Here is a 16,768-nt window from a genome sequence, read left to right on the forward strand (position 1 = left end):
TTCAGATCCAGTGCAAGACCGTCACAGATCCTCTTTAATCACATGATTCATGTACTTTCACCACTATATGTAAAACATATCAACTCTATCAATTACATATCGTTATTATATTCCATCAAATAATTCCAATGCATTGTATAAATATATCATTTGTATCAATCTTATATCCATATCATATTTCACCATCTAATTCAAATATTCACTATTAATTTAATAGATAACAATCAACCATATAGTACTGTGATTTCATCATGATTACAATCTTTGATCCCTTGGAACAAATTTTTCATTCTTTCCCCTCGTTTTCCTCTCTTTCTTCCTTTCGACAGAGAAGTATCCCTTTCCTTTTTCTTTCTTTTCTTCTCTCTCTCTCTCTTTTTTTTTTTAATTCTATTTCCATTAAAATAATACTCTAATAACATACTTCCTCCGTTCCGTAGTAACAGAGTCATTTATTTTCCGCACGAAGATTAAGAAAAATTGTGTTAGGTAACTTAAGTAAAGGGAGAATAAAGTGGAAAATGAAAAAGGGAGAGAGATGAAGAGAGGAAAAAGTAAGAGAGAGTAAAGTAGGTGTGAAAAAATGTGTTGACTTTTACTAAAAAGGCAAATGACTCTATTACTCCCTCCGTCCCACTGAAGATGACTCACTTTCCTTTTTCGTCTGTCCCAATCAAGATGACTCATTACTTAATAAGGAAATAATTAGGATAAAATAAGGGATTTTAATCTAATTAATAACCCTAATTAATTCACTAATTAACTACCCAATTTGACCTCCCACCTCTGCTTCTCTTCGACAAAACCATAGATCTAATCGCGATCTCGTTCTCCGGCAATCGTCTCCGACAATATTTTCCGGCAATCTTCTCCTTTCATCAATCTTCTTTTTGTCCGTGCCAAATAGCGCAGAGAATCGTCACCCTCCCCGCAATGACCGACGAGACGGATGTGATTTTCGGGCGATGTCAAAACAAATTTCCCAAATTTTAGGCGTATTGCCGATTTTGACGACGGATAAATTGGACGACAAGATTGATTTTTTGTGTGGAAGAATCCTTTTTTCCCACCATAACTTCCTCTAAATCAGCTGTCGTTTTAGTGTTAGGAAGCAATTTAATTTTTTGTGTGGAAGAATCCTTTTTGCCTCATCTATTGTTGAATTCTGCCGCCAACTTGAAAGGTTTCAAAATGAAATGAATGAAATCATCAATTGTTAAATCTGCCGCCAAGTTGAAATTTCCAAAATTGAATGAATGGATCTGCCGCCAAGTTAAATTCAGGTTTTCTTTTTCTTCACATAATTTTATACTTTACGTAATTTATGAATTTATGATTTTTCACACTTTAATTAAATTAACAATCAAATGGGTCTTTATAATGATGTTTTCTGAAAATGACAAAATCATATCCTAATTTTCAAAAATTTTAATCCAGCATATAATTAATTTTAAAAAATTCGTTGAAATTGTCAATATTTTTAATTGTATATTTTGAGAATTTTTTAAATCAATAAGTGAAATAAATTATAGATTTTTCATATTTGTCTCTCTTGCTTAAAACTTCCATTTATATTTTCTCTTTCTTCCTTTATTTTCCTATCTTAATTTATTTCTCTCTCATACTTAAAACACCCACCGACCTTTTCTCTTTCTACTTAAACATCTTAAACAAGATTGCATAAAATCTCGTGCCGTCCCAAGAAGAGGTCATCTTCCCTGGGACGGCGGGAGTACTATGGAACGTACCAAAATGGCAAAATGACTCTATGGAACGGAGGGAGTACATATTTCCTCTCCCCTTTAGGGTGTGTTTAATAGCCCAGGAAAACCAAGAAAATGACTAATTTCCTAGGTTTTTCCATTGTTTAATACATTTTCAATTTTGGTTAAGAAGCCCGCGAAATAACCCGGCCCGCAAAGGCCCAAGAGTGTATACCACTATTTTGGACTAAACTTATCGCTGATGCAGGGGAGGTTTGTTTTCTAGCTTTCAAATTTTGGTCAAGAAACTAAATGCCTTCCAAAATTATCCCTCTTATGCTCAATCTTCTCTTCTCTTCCATCATTCTCTTCCCTTTTTCTCTTTGATTTCGTTTAGATCTGCAGCACCACAACCTTCTCTTCCCTTTCACTCTTTGATATGCAGCACCACTTCTCCATCTTCTCTTCCCTTTTGCTCTTTGATTTTCATCGGAATTATTGTAGCACCACTGCACCATCTCGTCCCTTTTTCTCTTTGCTTTTCGGTCATGGAGACAACACCACACCACACCACACGAGTTTAAAACATCAATTTCAATTACCAAGAATTTATCTCACTAAATTGGCTTCCTGTTTTTGTGTAGCACCTCTCTAGAAGATTTATTCACGCAGTCGATTATTTTTCTTCATCTTTGAAGAACTATATTGTTGTCAATTGGTGGAATTACAAACATTGCAGGTAATGCGGGCTACCTTTGACAGCAAGATTATAAAATGTCTCAGTTTGACATATATTAAATTATAAATATATGTAATGCGGGCTACCTTTGATGTAATACGGGCTACCTTTGGAAGAACATCCATCCCTTGCTATGATATGTAACAGAAGCTTGAGAAGGCCATCTTTTCATCAACGAAAGCACAGCTTCCTTCCCGGGGAACGTCCGACAAAGATACCTGCAAGACATATACCCCATCCATCAAGGAGGGAAGATTGACAGGATCATGGTGAACGAGGGTTGGCACAATGCGGGCTACCTCATTTCAACACGCTTCCCTCCATCAGGAGCCCCATTCACCAGCCATCGCCACCCTCTTCGGGGAATTGAGGTCCTTTCCTAAACCCTTCAAGTTTTTCAATTTTTGGCTAACACATGCAGGTTTTGAGCCACTTTTGAGAGACCACTGGAGGATTCCGATCCAAGGTTGCAAGCAGTTCATTCTTATGGAAAGGGGAAAGGAATTCAAGAAGATTCTAAAGGCTTTCAATTTCAAGGAGTTCAACAACTTGTCAGAGAAAGTTAAAGACTACACCAAGGAGCTAGAAGATCTCCAACTGGCAGCGGATAGAGATACATGGAATGCAGAGATTCAGGATAGAATCAATGAAGTCAGACCAAAAGTCCTTTTCTACAGCACATCAGAGAAGGCCTTCTATGGACAGAAATCACGCCTGAAACACCTTCAGCAGAGTGACAGGAACACAACTTTCTTCCACTCGCTTGTCTCGAGGAACAACTCGAGGAACATGATCACCATCCTTTGTAGAGATGATGGTTCTGTGACAAAGGACCAGGATGAAATTATTGAGAGCTTCATCCAATACTACAAGGGACTCCTGGGCACTGAGGGAGTTGCACAACCGTTGAGGATGGAGGTTCTTGACAGAGGCTATAGACTTAATGATGAAGACAACGAAGGCCTCAGCCGAGAGGTAACCACATAAGAGATCAAGGAAGCCCTGTTCAACATCAGTGTGGATAAGTCACCGGGTCTGGATGGGTACACATCAACCTTCTACAGGAAGCACTGGTTGTTCATTGGGGAAGATTTGGTTAGGGCGGTTAAAGAGTTCTTTACTACAGGGAGGCTCCTTAAAAGCCTCAACACAACAACCATCTCTCTCATCCTGAAAATAGACACAAACCCAAGGGTCAGTGACTTCAGACCGATAGCCTGCTGTAACGTGGTCTACAAAGTGATCACAAAGATCATCTCTAAGCGGCTCGAGCTGCTCCTCCCTAAAATGATTAGCCCTTCCCAATCGGCTTTCATCTCGGGGATAAGTATCATGGACAGTATCTACCTAGCCGAGGAGATTATGAGAGGCTACACAATCTCGAGAGGTTCACCGAGGTGCACTGTCAAGATCGACATCCGGAAAGCTTATGATACAGTTGACTGGAGTTTCTTGAGGGACGTGCTCACTGGTCTCAACTTCCACTCTTCTTTTGTTCACTTGATCATGGAGTGCGTCACATCACCTTCGTACACGATCATGGTGAATGGTAGCCACCATTGCTACTTCAGAGGTTAAAGGGGTCTCAGACAGGGAGACCCCATGTCTCCTTCTTTGTTCATTCTCTGCATGGAATATCTGTCTAGTTGGCTTCTTGTTCGCACTTCTAAGGACTTCCAGTTTCACAATAAGTGTCAGCATCAGGACATTACTCACCTCGCTTTTGCAGATGACTTACTTTTGTTCGGCAGGGGAGATTTGATTTCTATGCAGGTTCTGGCAGACACCATGGAGGAGTTCTCCGAATGCTCAGGACTTGGGATCAACCGGGACAAGTCTAACAAGTTCATTGCAGGCTCCATCAAAGTTCCCAAGGAGACTTTGCTGCAAGTGTTCGGCTTCCTTGAAGGCAACCTCCCAAATCAAATACCTGGGCATTCCGCTTGCATCGAAGAGACTTGCCTCCTCAGACCATGGCCAATTGATCGACAAGCTGACGGACAAAATAAAAAAATAGCCAAGTAAGACTCTCTCTTTTGTTGGGCGCATGGAACTGATTACATCTGTCTTGCAAGGCGTGGAAGCTTACTGGCTACAAGTCTTTCCGCTTACTGGGACAGTCATCGACAAGCTCATAGGGATTGCCCGCACTTTCCTTTGGGGGAAGAAGTTTGGTAAAGTTGCGTGGGATGATGTTTGCAAGCCACAAAAGGAAGGAGGCTTGGGAATCAGAAACCTCAATGCTTGGAACTCGGCACTTTATGCCAAGATCCTTTGGAACATTCACTCAAAGAAGGACTCTCTCTGGATTCTGTGGATTCACTCAGAATTTATTGGGAATGGTTCTATTTGGGAGTGGAAGACTGATACGATCCCATATCATATCTCTAGTTATCACAATTATTTAGTTATATTTTGATTTACCGTATCTTTTCTATATTTGTTTAGATATTTGTTTCTAGTATTCTAGTCTTATAAATATGAAATATTGTATTCATTCATTCAACCAATAAATGAATTATTATTTCTCCCCAAAGATAACGTATGTTTTCCAAACCAAATTTGGATTCTCTCCGCCGATCCTGATTGGACGCCGGAGTATTCTATCAGCCGACTAGTTATCGCGTTGCCCGACGGGAGGAACCCGCGCACAACTCGAAACTATTATTTCTGCCGACCCGACGAAGGGCGCCGGAACACTTTTCGATCGCCACAAAACGCTGCAGATCGCAGTTAAGGAGAAGGTCCTTAACAACTGGTGCTTTCATCGGTTTACTCATGTCCCGCTTTTATAATAACGGGAAAGGAACTTGGGGGAGCCTCCGCCCGGATGCTTTTCCGAACGGTTCTTCCAGACGCAACAATGTCAGTGTCCGTCGTGACTACCTGGGACATCAACGACCGCACTTGGACGAGGAGCTGTCTACGCGGCCTCTGGATAACAGCAACAACGACGACTCAATTAACTGCAAACTGGATCAGTTGTTGGAGAGACTGGATAGATTTGATTCTTGGTGGGATGAAACGAATCGTCGGTTCGATAATTTTGAACCAAACCCCAACCGCAGGCGTGATCAGCGAACAGAGTATGACGACGACGACGATTCTGATGGTGACGGGGCACGATGGAGGCGTAATTGGGAGAGGGGGTCTTCCCCCAGAAACCCTAATTTTGGGGCGCGTGACTGCCCGCGGAGAGATCGATATCGTCGCGAGGGGAGAAATCGCAGGGGTGTATGTTGGGACCCACCAAGATTTCAACAACATCGTCACCTAATAGGCGGGTATGATCAGCAGTTTAATTGGCCAACCACGTGTTACGACCCACCACAGTCGCGACAGCCCTCTTGTTGGGAACCACCGCCTCGCCGTGCATCGCGAGGATATTCAGATTATGGTCCAGCCACCACAGCGAAGGACCCAATTCACACAAAACTAGAGACGTTTGACAGGATGGACGCTCGTGTCGATGCTGCTGATCACCGGGTGAGCAAGTCCCGATCGTCGCAACAGCCCGATCTTGATCGACCATATATTTCTCCGTCGCTTCGGAAGATAGAATATCCTCCATCGAGAAGTACCATGGTTTCTTTTGTGACGTCGGGTTTACTACAACAATCGAGCATGGCGAGCCACTGCAATTCAGTAGCGTCGCCGCCCGTTGCAGCTGTTGTCTGATATTCGAATCTGCCCCAACCAGCAACCATTGTCGCAAAGCAGTCCCACCAAGACTATCAACCGCCGTCAACGCTGCCCAGATCAGATCGCCAGCCACAGCAGCTGAGTCCTCCACCGCCCTTGGAGCTGCTGCCCTACTCTGCTCCAGGACCTTATCAGCCCTTGCAATCGCTGCCGGAGAAAGCTCCATTGTTGGCTTCTAATCGTCTTCCGCAAGCTGCTGTCACGAGCTCAAGGTCAAAGGAGCGGCATAAGAAAGTTGTGCCTTGTTCTCATGATGTTGTGGGAGAGAAGAACATTGTTGAAGATTAATGGAAAGAAAATGAGATGGGGCTGAAGGGTTTAGTGGGGAGTAAAGATGAGGAAGACAGTGATATATTTAGGATGATCAAAGTGATCATTTTGCGCACATTCGATCCTGGTATATGTGTCAGTATTAGCAAACGAAAGTATGGATTTCTTGCTATGCAGATGGAAAAATCGGATTTACATGAGAGCGAGAAAGAGCTGCCACTAGAAGAAGTTATCAAGTGTGTGTTTGCCGCCGCAGAAACCTTTCGCATCGAGCTACACGTGCTTGCCAAACATGTTGTCTTCACTAATGCTCGAAAATTTAATTGGGATGATGAAGGGAAACGCTCAGTTGCTCGGTGTGTGTTTGATCTAGGAGGAGATTATTCGCCAAAGCTTCTTCTTTCAACTCTTCGTTGCTTCGTGGTTTCCACCTTGAGGACAAGGTGAATTTTAACCATGGGGGAGTTGATACGATCCAATATCATATCTCTAGTTATCACAATTATTTAGTTATATTTTGATTTACCGTATCTTTTCTATATTTGTTTATGGTATTCTAGTCTTATAAATAGGAGATATTGTATTCATTCATTCAACCAATAAATGAATTATTATTTCTCCCCAAAGATAACGTATGTTTTCCAAACCTAATTTGGATTCTCTCCGCCGATCCTGATTGGACGCCGGAGTATTCTATCAGCCGCCTAGTTATCGCGTTGCCCGACGGGAGGAACCCGCACACAACTCGAAACTATTATTTCCGCCGACCCGACGAAGGGCGCCGGAACACTTTTCGATCGCCGCAAACACGCTGCAGATCGCAGTTAAGGAGAAGGTCCTTAACAACGACACACAAGAAGAGGGATTCCATGCTCATCAAGAAACTTTTATCCATCCGGGATGAGATGTTGGGCAGGTGCACTAGAGACGAGATCATTGCTCTATGGAGCAAATGGTTTGAGGGAAAAGGGGTCCATGAGGCCTATGAATGGTTTAGGCCGAGAGGTGAGAGGCGTTTCTGGGCTAAATATGTATGGAAGGACATTGTCCCTCCTAAGTACTCTTTCATTACTTGGCTTGCACTTCGAGGACGCCTTTCCACACGTGATCGCCTCCACTACATGGAGAATTTGGACATTACTTGTTAGATTTGCCGCTGTGAGGAGGAATCAGTGGATCATCTTTTCTTCAAGTACCCAAAGTCTTGGGCAGTGTGGGGTAAGATCATGCTCTGGCTTGGCATTGCGAGGAGATCGGCGACGATTAGGAGTGTCATCGAATGGGCAGGACGACATATTAGAGGATCACGGATTGTTCAGATGAGAGGATTGCTCTCATGGCTTCAGTAGCGATCATTTGGAGGACTCGGAACAAGATTATTTTTGATGGGAAAGCTTAGGACGCAGCGAGGGTCATTTTTGAGATCAAAGAATCTACCTACAGCATTTTGTACTCACACTTTCCACACGAGCAGGTTCTTCTCCACCTTCCAGACAGATGATGAAGCCCTCAGGTTTTAGTTGTTTTGGTGTACGACACTCTTTGAGTCACTCATCAGGGTACTCTTTTTCCCCTTGGGGAGTTTTATCCCATGGGGTTTTTTCCCCAAGGGGTTTTAACGAGGCCCGCCCACTCTGGGTTTTGATGGGTGACTTGATCTGTGTTCGTCCTTGTTTGGGGCTTGGCCCGTGATGTTTGTCTCTTGGTCTTTACCTTGTTGCTCTATTCTAGCCTACTTGTGGTTTCTCTATTGTATGTCCTCGGGTATGCCCGAGTGTATGATGTAAACGTTGGTTTTGGTTCTATTTGATTATTTATTCATAAAAAATAAAGAAATTATACATAATCTTATTATTTTCCATTTTCCTACATGCACATATATGCATATGTAGGCACATAGCTTGTTTTAATATTTGCTCTATAGTTTTCATATACTCCCTCTGTCCCTCATAATTTGTTATCATTTAATCCGGCACGGGTTTTAAGAAATGTAATAGAAATTGAGTTGAAAAAGTTAGTGACATGTGGGTCCTACGTTTACATATTACTCCCTCCGTCCCGCTTAAGATGACACGTTTTCCTTTTTAGTTTGTCCCAACTAATTAAGATGACACATTTCATTTTTTGGTAACTTTCTCTCTTCAATTAATACACTCAACCACTTTTTCTCACTCCTATTAAAATATCCATCTTTCTTTATCTCTCTACTTTAATACTTACACCCACATTCTCTCTCTCCAATTAAACACTTTAACCAATAACTCCTAAAATCCCGTGCCGGCTAAGCAATGTGTCATCTTAGCCGGGACGGAAGGAGTAGTTTTATAATAAAATGTGGGTGAGAATGTGTTAGTGGAATGTATGGTCCACTATAAAAAATGGTAAAAGTGAAAGGTGACAAATTTTTAGGGACCACGAAAATGGAAATAAGTGACAAATTTTCAGGGACGGATGGAGTATTTATTAACTTTACTCATATCTTACAAGTATAGGGGAGTGTTAGGGTGCCACCACCTCTTAAAATAACATCATGTCATCATTCCTAGTCAATCATTTGTACACATGGACGAATAATAAACTGTCACATGGCAAAAAAAGAAAAAAAATTCTGAAAAAGACGGCCAGCAATATTTTGTACACTATACAATAATTTTTTTCTTGACCAGCAATATCCAACACGCTATACAACAATCTATAGATTGATGTATAACGTTTATAATATTGTTGTATAAGTGGTATCACGGTGTCACTTTAAGAGGAGTTTTCATTTTAACACAAACCTACAAATATATATATAAATATACACACATAATATACATTTTTAATACAATCTCTAACAACCTATTATGTTTATAATGTCAATAGACAATAAAATATAAACATATTCAAAATAAAACATATTTAGAGTCAGGGATGTTACACCATCAACAATATTCCAGAATCAAGATTATTCTATAAGTACAAAACACTAGATTGGATTAGCTCTATGCTTGGGCCGCACAATATTAAAAAAACAAAAAAAAAAAAAAAAAAAAAAAACAAAAAACCAACCACTGTATTTATTAACTTTCATATGAGATGCACACCTTCCTTTTGGATGGTCGCTAAATCAAGGGTAGACCCGTATGTTGTGTTGAACACGTCGTAACGCCATCCGTGACCATCGTATATCGTTCCCATGCTGGCTTCCATGAACAGAGCTCCAGGGATTTTAGCCCACGACATGATCAACCCTGCAAAAATTGTGAGATCATTCTCTGCATTTAGGTTGAAGCACGCGTTGATAATTGGAACGCCTCTTCGTGCTTTTGGTATCCCTCTGATCTTCAAGTATCCGAGAAGCTGGTTCTTTTCCACAGTTTTCTCACTTCCTTCACACACAATGATTAACGCCTCTGCTTGGTCATCATGCGCAGTTGTAAAGTCCATTTCGCATCTAACAGGCAATTTTATGTTTTGATGTATGATCGGGATACAGCTATTCCCATCTGCTTTCACCCCAATGCTCAACGGTGTTGCTTGAATAGTTGTTTTCAAACTCCTGAAAGATTTGCTGACTTGAGAAGCTACTGCAGCTTCCAGAGATGCTCCTTGAACTGCAACTTCCAACATGTTGATCAGAGATGCTCCTTGAACTGCAGCTTCCAACATGTTGATCTCCATGTATGGAACCTTTTCGCAGATACCAATTGCAATCTTTTGCAACTTAGGGATATTAGAGCAACCCCCAACAAGTATAACATCATTTATATCCTTTATAGACCTTTGCATCGCGCAAGCAGCCTTCGATGAGTCTTTTACATTTCTCAAATATTTCTTGATTCACTTGCTCGAATTCTTTCCTATTGAGAATCTTGCGCTTCTTTCTCCCATTCCCTAAGTCAAGTCAAGGCTGATAAGAACACTTAATTGGGAGGAGAGTTTGTGGATAGAAGCTTGCGTGTCAACACGAAGCAATTCCAATCTAGCGATATTTTCCACCCAGAGACGAAGACAGAAATTTTTTATTGAGGGGCCCGAGTTTTAGGTATTTTTTAGTGTCGGTATGGCCAAAAGTTGTTTCAATAAATAGATAGTTGCAAGCGATATAGATGAATAATTAGAGGAAAAAAAATTAGAGATACGTAGTAGAACCTAGATATAGATATGTTGGTCATTGTTAGAAAATAAAGTGTAAGTAAATTAGAAAATAAGACAAAAATCGGATATATATGAAAATAAATAGCAGTCCGGGTAACACTCTTCAACATAAAAGTGTAAGAAAATAAAATAAAGACTCTGTATGAATATAACTCATGTGAAATCTCAAATGCAATTTCACATAGAAAAATTGAAGGGATCTAATAAATTGCAATGATTGCTAGAGCTAGCTAAATGATCCCAAAGATTAGGTATTAAATTACAAATAACCAAATGGTGTTACAAGCATACAATCGTCAAATAAAGCTGTCGATAAATTCATTTTATTTGATATGTTAGTTTATCTAATTAGGTAAATTATTTTTCTATAATTAGTTTTAATTTACTAAGATTTGTAAAATTTTAATCAATTCAAATGATTATTGGCATATAATGTACAAATGCATTTATTTTAGATAATAGAGAAAAGAGTGTTAGACAATACAATTGGACATAAAACAAGGAGAATAAATCGATTTGTTCAAGAGGGAACTCGAACTTGGGACACAAAACAAGGAAAATAAAACAGTAGGACATAAAAAAAGAAAAATATAAGGATTTGTCCATACCAGGATTCGAACCTGGGACACTAAGACCAGAGGGCTTGGGCCCAAACCAACTGCACTAGGTGAGATTTTATATATTTGTGTAGAATATATATACTAATAATATCATAAGCTGAGTGGCCCCCCAGGCCCCATAGTGGCTTCGTCCCTGTTTCCACCCTATAGGTCGAAAAACGACTGTCCATATCAGGTAAGATGTGGCGCATTGTATTATAAAGTATGTCTTCGCCTCCTACTGCATTTCCAGCGGCTCTCCTTCTCTGATGGCATCAACCACTACATTGCAAAATCCAGCACCCATGTTGAATATCAAAACAATTTTCTGATTTAAGTAGCCCAAGCTCTGTTGCATGTTTTGCTGCTGCTGATGTGCATGCAGCAGTGCAACCACTGTTGGCTCAAGAATCAAACTTGGGTTTGGAAGACTAGCCAATGCACATGCTCTTTTGACCAAAGCTTTTTGTGTCGGACGCCAATTTTCAGCTTTTTATGTTGTACGATGCAGCCAGATGTAATTCATCATCAACAGACTGACTCTTGTAGTTTCTAGTGTTCTCTAAAAGTTTCACTCTAGAGGCACTCCACACTGCAGCACTGTGGTTCAGCTAACCAGCTGAAGAAGACGGTGTTTTAACATTCTGCCGTTCTTGATACCTACAAAATAGTAATAAAATGTAGAAGTAAATGTACTATTTATAAAGATCATCCATTCTTGATACTACAAAATAGTAATCAAATGCACATGCAAATTTATTAAGTATTTATAAAGATCATATCTTTGCGTTCTTGTTCTTGAAATGGAAAAAAGCATTTTCATCTAGTATAACATTTTGATCTTATGCGCATTTCCACAAACACTTCTGACCAAAGAAATTACTACTAGAATTTATCATATCAAACAGAATTTACCAAAAAATTACAACAATGATATAAAGAATAATTTAACGCAAGTAAAGTAAGAACTAACCGATTTCAAAAGGGTGACCGAGAAAGGGAATGGCTGGAACAACTCGATCGAATAATGAGAGAGGAAAGTGGTGAACCTAGCTGACCGGAGAGAAGAAAAGTGAATGAAAAAAAATGGGAAAATCAAGGGAAAAATACGAAATTGAACTTTCTTAATTCCCGAGTCTTAGGCTAGTTCACCGCTGGGAATTTTTTGCAACAAAAAAATTAAATAATATGAAAAAATTATGATAAATCTACACTTAATTTACAATTTGATTTAGAGATAATTATCGAGATATATCTTTTCTTTAATCTGCAACTAGTGTCCACTCCCGTGCGATGCACGGTTCAATTAATTTTATGAAAACTAATTTCATATATCACTTTTTCATTACTTGAATTTGAAAACTAAAAAAACTAAATTTCCAAAACTTAACCTATAGTACGAAATATTTACAACAGACATATATATATATAGACTACATATGTATTTGTTCTAAACTTTTCATCCTAATATTTTTTTCACTTCTAGAATTCTCTACTTTTTTCTTATATATTCTATTTATTTCTATATATTTCTACTATAAATTATCTTCAATTTTTAATTACAAAAGCTAGACTTATTGTTTATTTGAACACATTCCGTGCAATGAACATGCTAAAATAAGAAGACGACGAAGCGCAACTCAGTTGATAAAACGATTTTTCTCAATCCAATAGGTTATGATTTTAAGTCATCACGAGAATAAATAGAGAATCATTATTGATATTTTTTTTAAAATGTGGATTAAGTAGGTTTCCAAAAGAAAAAAAAAATTATGATTGAGAATCATTATTAATTTATAGTTTGACGCTTTAACTTGTTTTTTAGTGAAATGGCTGATTTAAAAAATTTGGCCATCAATTTTTTTAATAATGTAACCTTTTACAATTCTTGATGACATGTAAGTTATGAGATAAAAAAGTACATGTACAAAAGTTGAGGCTAAAATATAAATCAATTAAATCAAAGGAATTTGATTGTAACCATCCATTAATTATTTACTTAAATATTAATTCAAATTTATTTAAAAATTACCCTAAATTGTTATCACAACATTAAGTATTTATTTATATATTAATCAAAAAAAATTTAGAAAAAAACAGTCACTCCTAAATCTACAATAATTCAAATTCATACCTAGAATTCATAAATATTCAAATTTAGACCAAAACTCTTCTTTTATATAGTTATTATAGATAGATAAGTATTTAACATAAAAAATGTAATCCGTAATCCTTTCCTAAATTTTTGCTAAAGGATATATATTTAAGCACATTATATTATTTAATAAAATGGAACTAAAACGTCATTTATGTACATTTATCAATGTTCTTTAATCATATATATAAGTATTTTTAATTGAGACATTGTTCTTTAATTTTAATATTAGCACTAAATTTATGAAGGATAAATAAAATTTTATAAAAACTAAATAAATACGAATAAGCCCGAACCCTTAAAGAAAGTTGAAAATTTTGACTCTACAAATTCAATCGATACAATCCAATTACCAGGAGTACAATATATAATCAGAAATTCAATATATAAAGAAACCAATTTACAATCAAATAATATAGTTTATATATAATAATAACGAGCTGTGATCAATGTCGAACCAATTTTAAAGATCGAACTAGAGATCAAATCTGGGCCATTAGATCTAGTTTTTTTGATGAGATGTGCTGCTGTGAAAATTTTTTCTGCTTCATTACTAGCCCATTTTACTTCATTGTATAGGTTTATTACTTCATTCTGTACGTAATACATTGAAACTACAACATGTTTTTACTTGCTTCCAGTAGGTTTTGAAATGATTCAACATATGCTTCATTCAAATTCATTGACGTGAGTTTTTGCTTGATTGACATTTAAATATGCAATTTATTCAAGTAAGTTTATTACTTCATTCAGAAACGTTATTACTTCATTGGATAAGATTTTTACTTCATTCCAGTAGGACTTCAAATGCTTCTACACATACTTCATTCCAATAATTTATTATATTATTCCATGTGTTTATTAAACCATATTAGCGCCATGGCGGTGGTGATAGATATCGTAGAGAGAAAGAACGGCACGCGACGGCGAAACCACATTTACGTACTGGAATGAAGTAAAAACCTACTGGTATGAAGTAAAAACCTACTAGAATGAAGTAATATATTCTGGACGAAGTTAAATCTTCGTAACATGTTAGTATGACTTATTTACCTTCGGATGAATTAAAATAGGCTCGTGATGAAGACAAAAATAATTTATAAATTTCTGTATCTTATCCATAAAAAACTAGATCTAAAAGCCCTAATTTGGTAGGGTTCGGTGGTTCAGTCTTTAAGAGTGGATTTGTGGATAATGGAACTCTAACCATAACTATACAAATTTATTAATAAGACCCAAAAATAACTTCTCTATAAATATATATATGCATGCTAAAATATCTCAAATTTTACAACAATCAATCATTCCATAGTTGAGAACAAACGAATGAATTATACTAAATTAACAAATAGAATCCCAATAATTCTATAAACATACTATCTACAATTTGAAGATTCTAAATAATCAATGCTAATAAAACACAAAAGGATCAATATCTAGAGTCTAAAAGTTAATATTTACACCTTAATTTATTCACTTGCTTTAAATGGATAACAATTTCAAAGTATCGTGATTGAATTATTCGGGCCTCACGGGCATGGGTTGGGCCTTCATAGACTATTTGGCCAATTTAGCTTCACTATCAAATCATCCATTTTATTAAATATTATCTCCGTCTATAAAAAATAGTCTCACATCTTCATTTCCGACCATCCATAAAAAATAGTCTTATATTTAAAATGAAAAATAACTTTTAATTTATTACTCACATTTTTATCTTTTCTCTTTTACTTTATTCACATTTGATTTTGATCTTTCATATTTTACTCATTTTATTTCTTTATGTCATATATTACGAAATTCGCATCGGATGCAATTTGCACAAATGACTTTTCTATAGTTAGCGCAAAGTTAGGTTAATTAAAAGCAACACAAATTGAACCAAACAAATGTATACGTTGCCTAAAAAAATCTCATTAACACATTCCTCTCACTAATCAAATCAATCGAGCATCAATGCAATAAGATAAGTGAATTTTAATTTTACCCATTAGATAATAACAGTAGTATAATATACCATTGATTTTAACTTTTAACCTTTTCAATCGTGACAACTACTACCTTTGTCCCTGAAAATTTGATACAGTTTACTATTTCGGTCCGTCCCTGAAAATTTGATACACTTCACTTTTACCATTTTTGGTAGTGGACCTCATATTCCACTAACTTATTTCCACTCACATTTTATTATAAAACTAATACTTTAAAAGTAGGACCCACATCCCACCAACTTTTTCAACTCACTTTTCATTACATTTCTTAAAACCCGTGTCGGGTCAAAGTGTAGCAAATTTTGGGGGACAAAGGTAGTATTATTTACAAATTTAACAACACTTTTATATATCTCATACTATAAATCTTGTATTAATATCAAATAGTGCATGCTACTAAAATTATATCGTTAAAAAAAATTAACGAAAAGGAGAAAGTAAAAATTCTCACAACTTAGCTTTTATATATGTATAGATTATATTACAACAAAGACTTATGATAAATTATAAAAGAATGACAAAAAAAATTAAAACAGATAAATAACAACCACGGCTTGCAACAATTAAATACAAATAATTCCTTGGGATGATTGAACTTTTGGGAAATAGAGAACATCCCATTCTCTAAATTCTCTTCATTTATTAAGGACCTAGGATTGGTTCAACTTAACCTAGACATCAGAAAAGAACCAACAAAAAAAACTCGACGGGGCTTATAAATCGCCCGACTCAACATAAGTTTAAAATAAATCAAACAAAATATTCTTCCCAAAATAACTACCAAAAATAGAATAAAAAATACCAAAAAAACATAAGGACTAATTCAGCAGACGATTGGGCGGCTTGAGCTGATCTCTTGGCCTCAACTGCCGTCCTATCGTCGGTGCCTCTGCCTGCTCCTGCAGCGCCGCTTCTGCCTCCGACGGCGACTCTTCCACCGTTGGTGCATTCACCTCACTCTCGCCCGGTATCTCCTCTGCCACGTTCTCCGTCGACGGTGCAGGTGCGTTCGTAACACATGCCGGCGGCGACGACGATAGACTACTCGTGCAGTTCAGTTTCCGGCTCGAAGGAGTTTCGGAGGTGTCTATGCTATCCCGACACAACCGCAAGTTGTACAACCACCTGACGCTCAGCCTCGACGTAACCGATTCAGCAGACCGTTGTGCTCGAATCGCGGGACCTGCTCACGGCCTCATCTTCATCTACTACAGGGATTCTGACGCACCAATTGCAGTTTGCAACCCTAGTTTAGGTCTTATCACTATCTTACCACCTTGCCCTTTCCAATTCCAATTCCAAACCAAACCCTAGTGTAGGTCGTTTGATCCAGATTATCCTCGCGACGTCGGGATTTGGTTCGACAAGGTCGCACGAGATTACTTGGTGGTGCAGTTGTGGTCTTGCTCCGGAAACTTGCATGCCTCGGTATACTCCAGAGCAACGAATTCCTGGGCCAACGGGAGCAT

At 37.8% G+C, this 16,768-nt stretch overlaps 1 pseudogene; it reads right to left on the reverse strand.

Annotated features, from left to right (window-relative positions):
* Positions 1-9,483: 9,483 nt before the first annotated feature.
* Positions 9,484-16,768, reverse strand: LOC125194588 (heat shock 70 kDa protein 8-like; annotated as a pseudogene).

The sequence above is a fragment of the Salvia hispanica genome, chromosome 4, assembly GCF_029641045.1.
Source record: "Salvia hispanica isolate PSC_SH4W2 chromosome 4, Shi_PSC_v1, whole genome shotgun sequence".
NCBI classification, from domain to species: Eukaryota; Viridiplantae; Streptophyta; class Magnoliopsida; order Lamiales; family Lamiaceae; genus Salvia; species Salvia hispanica.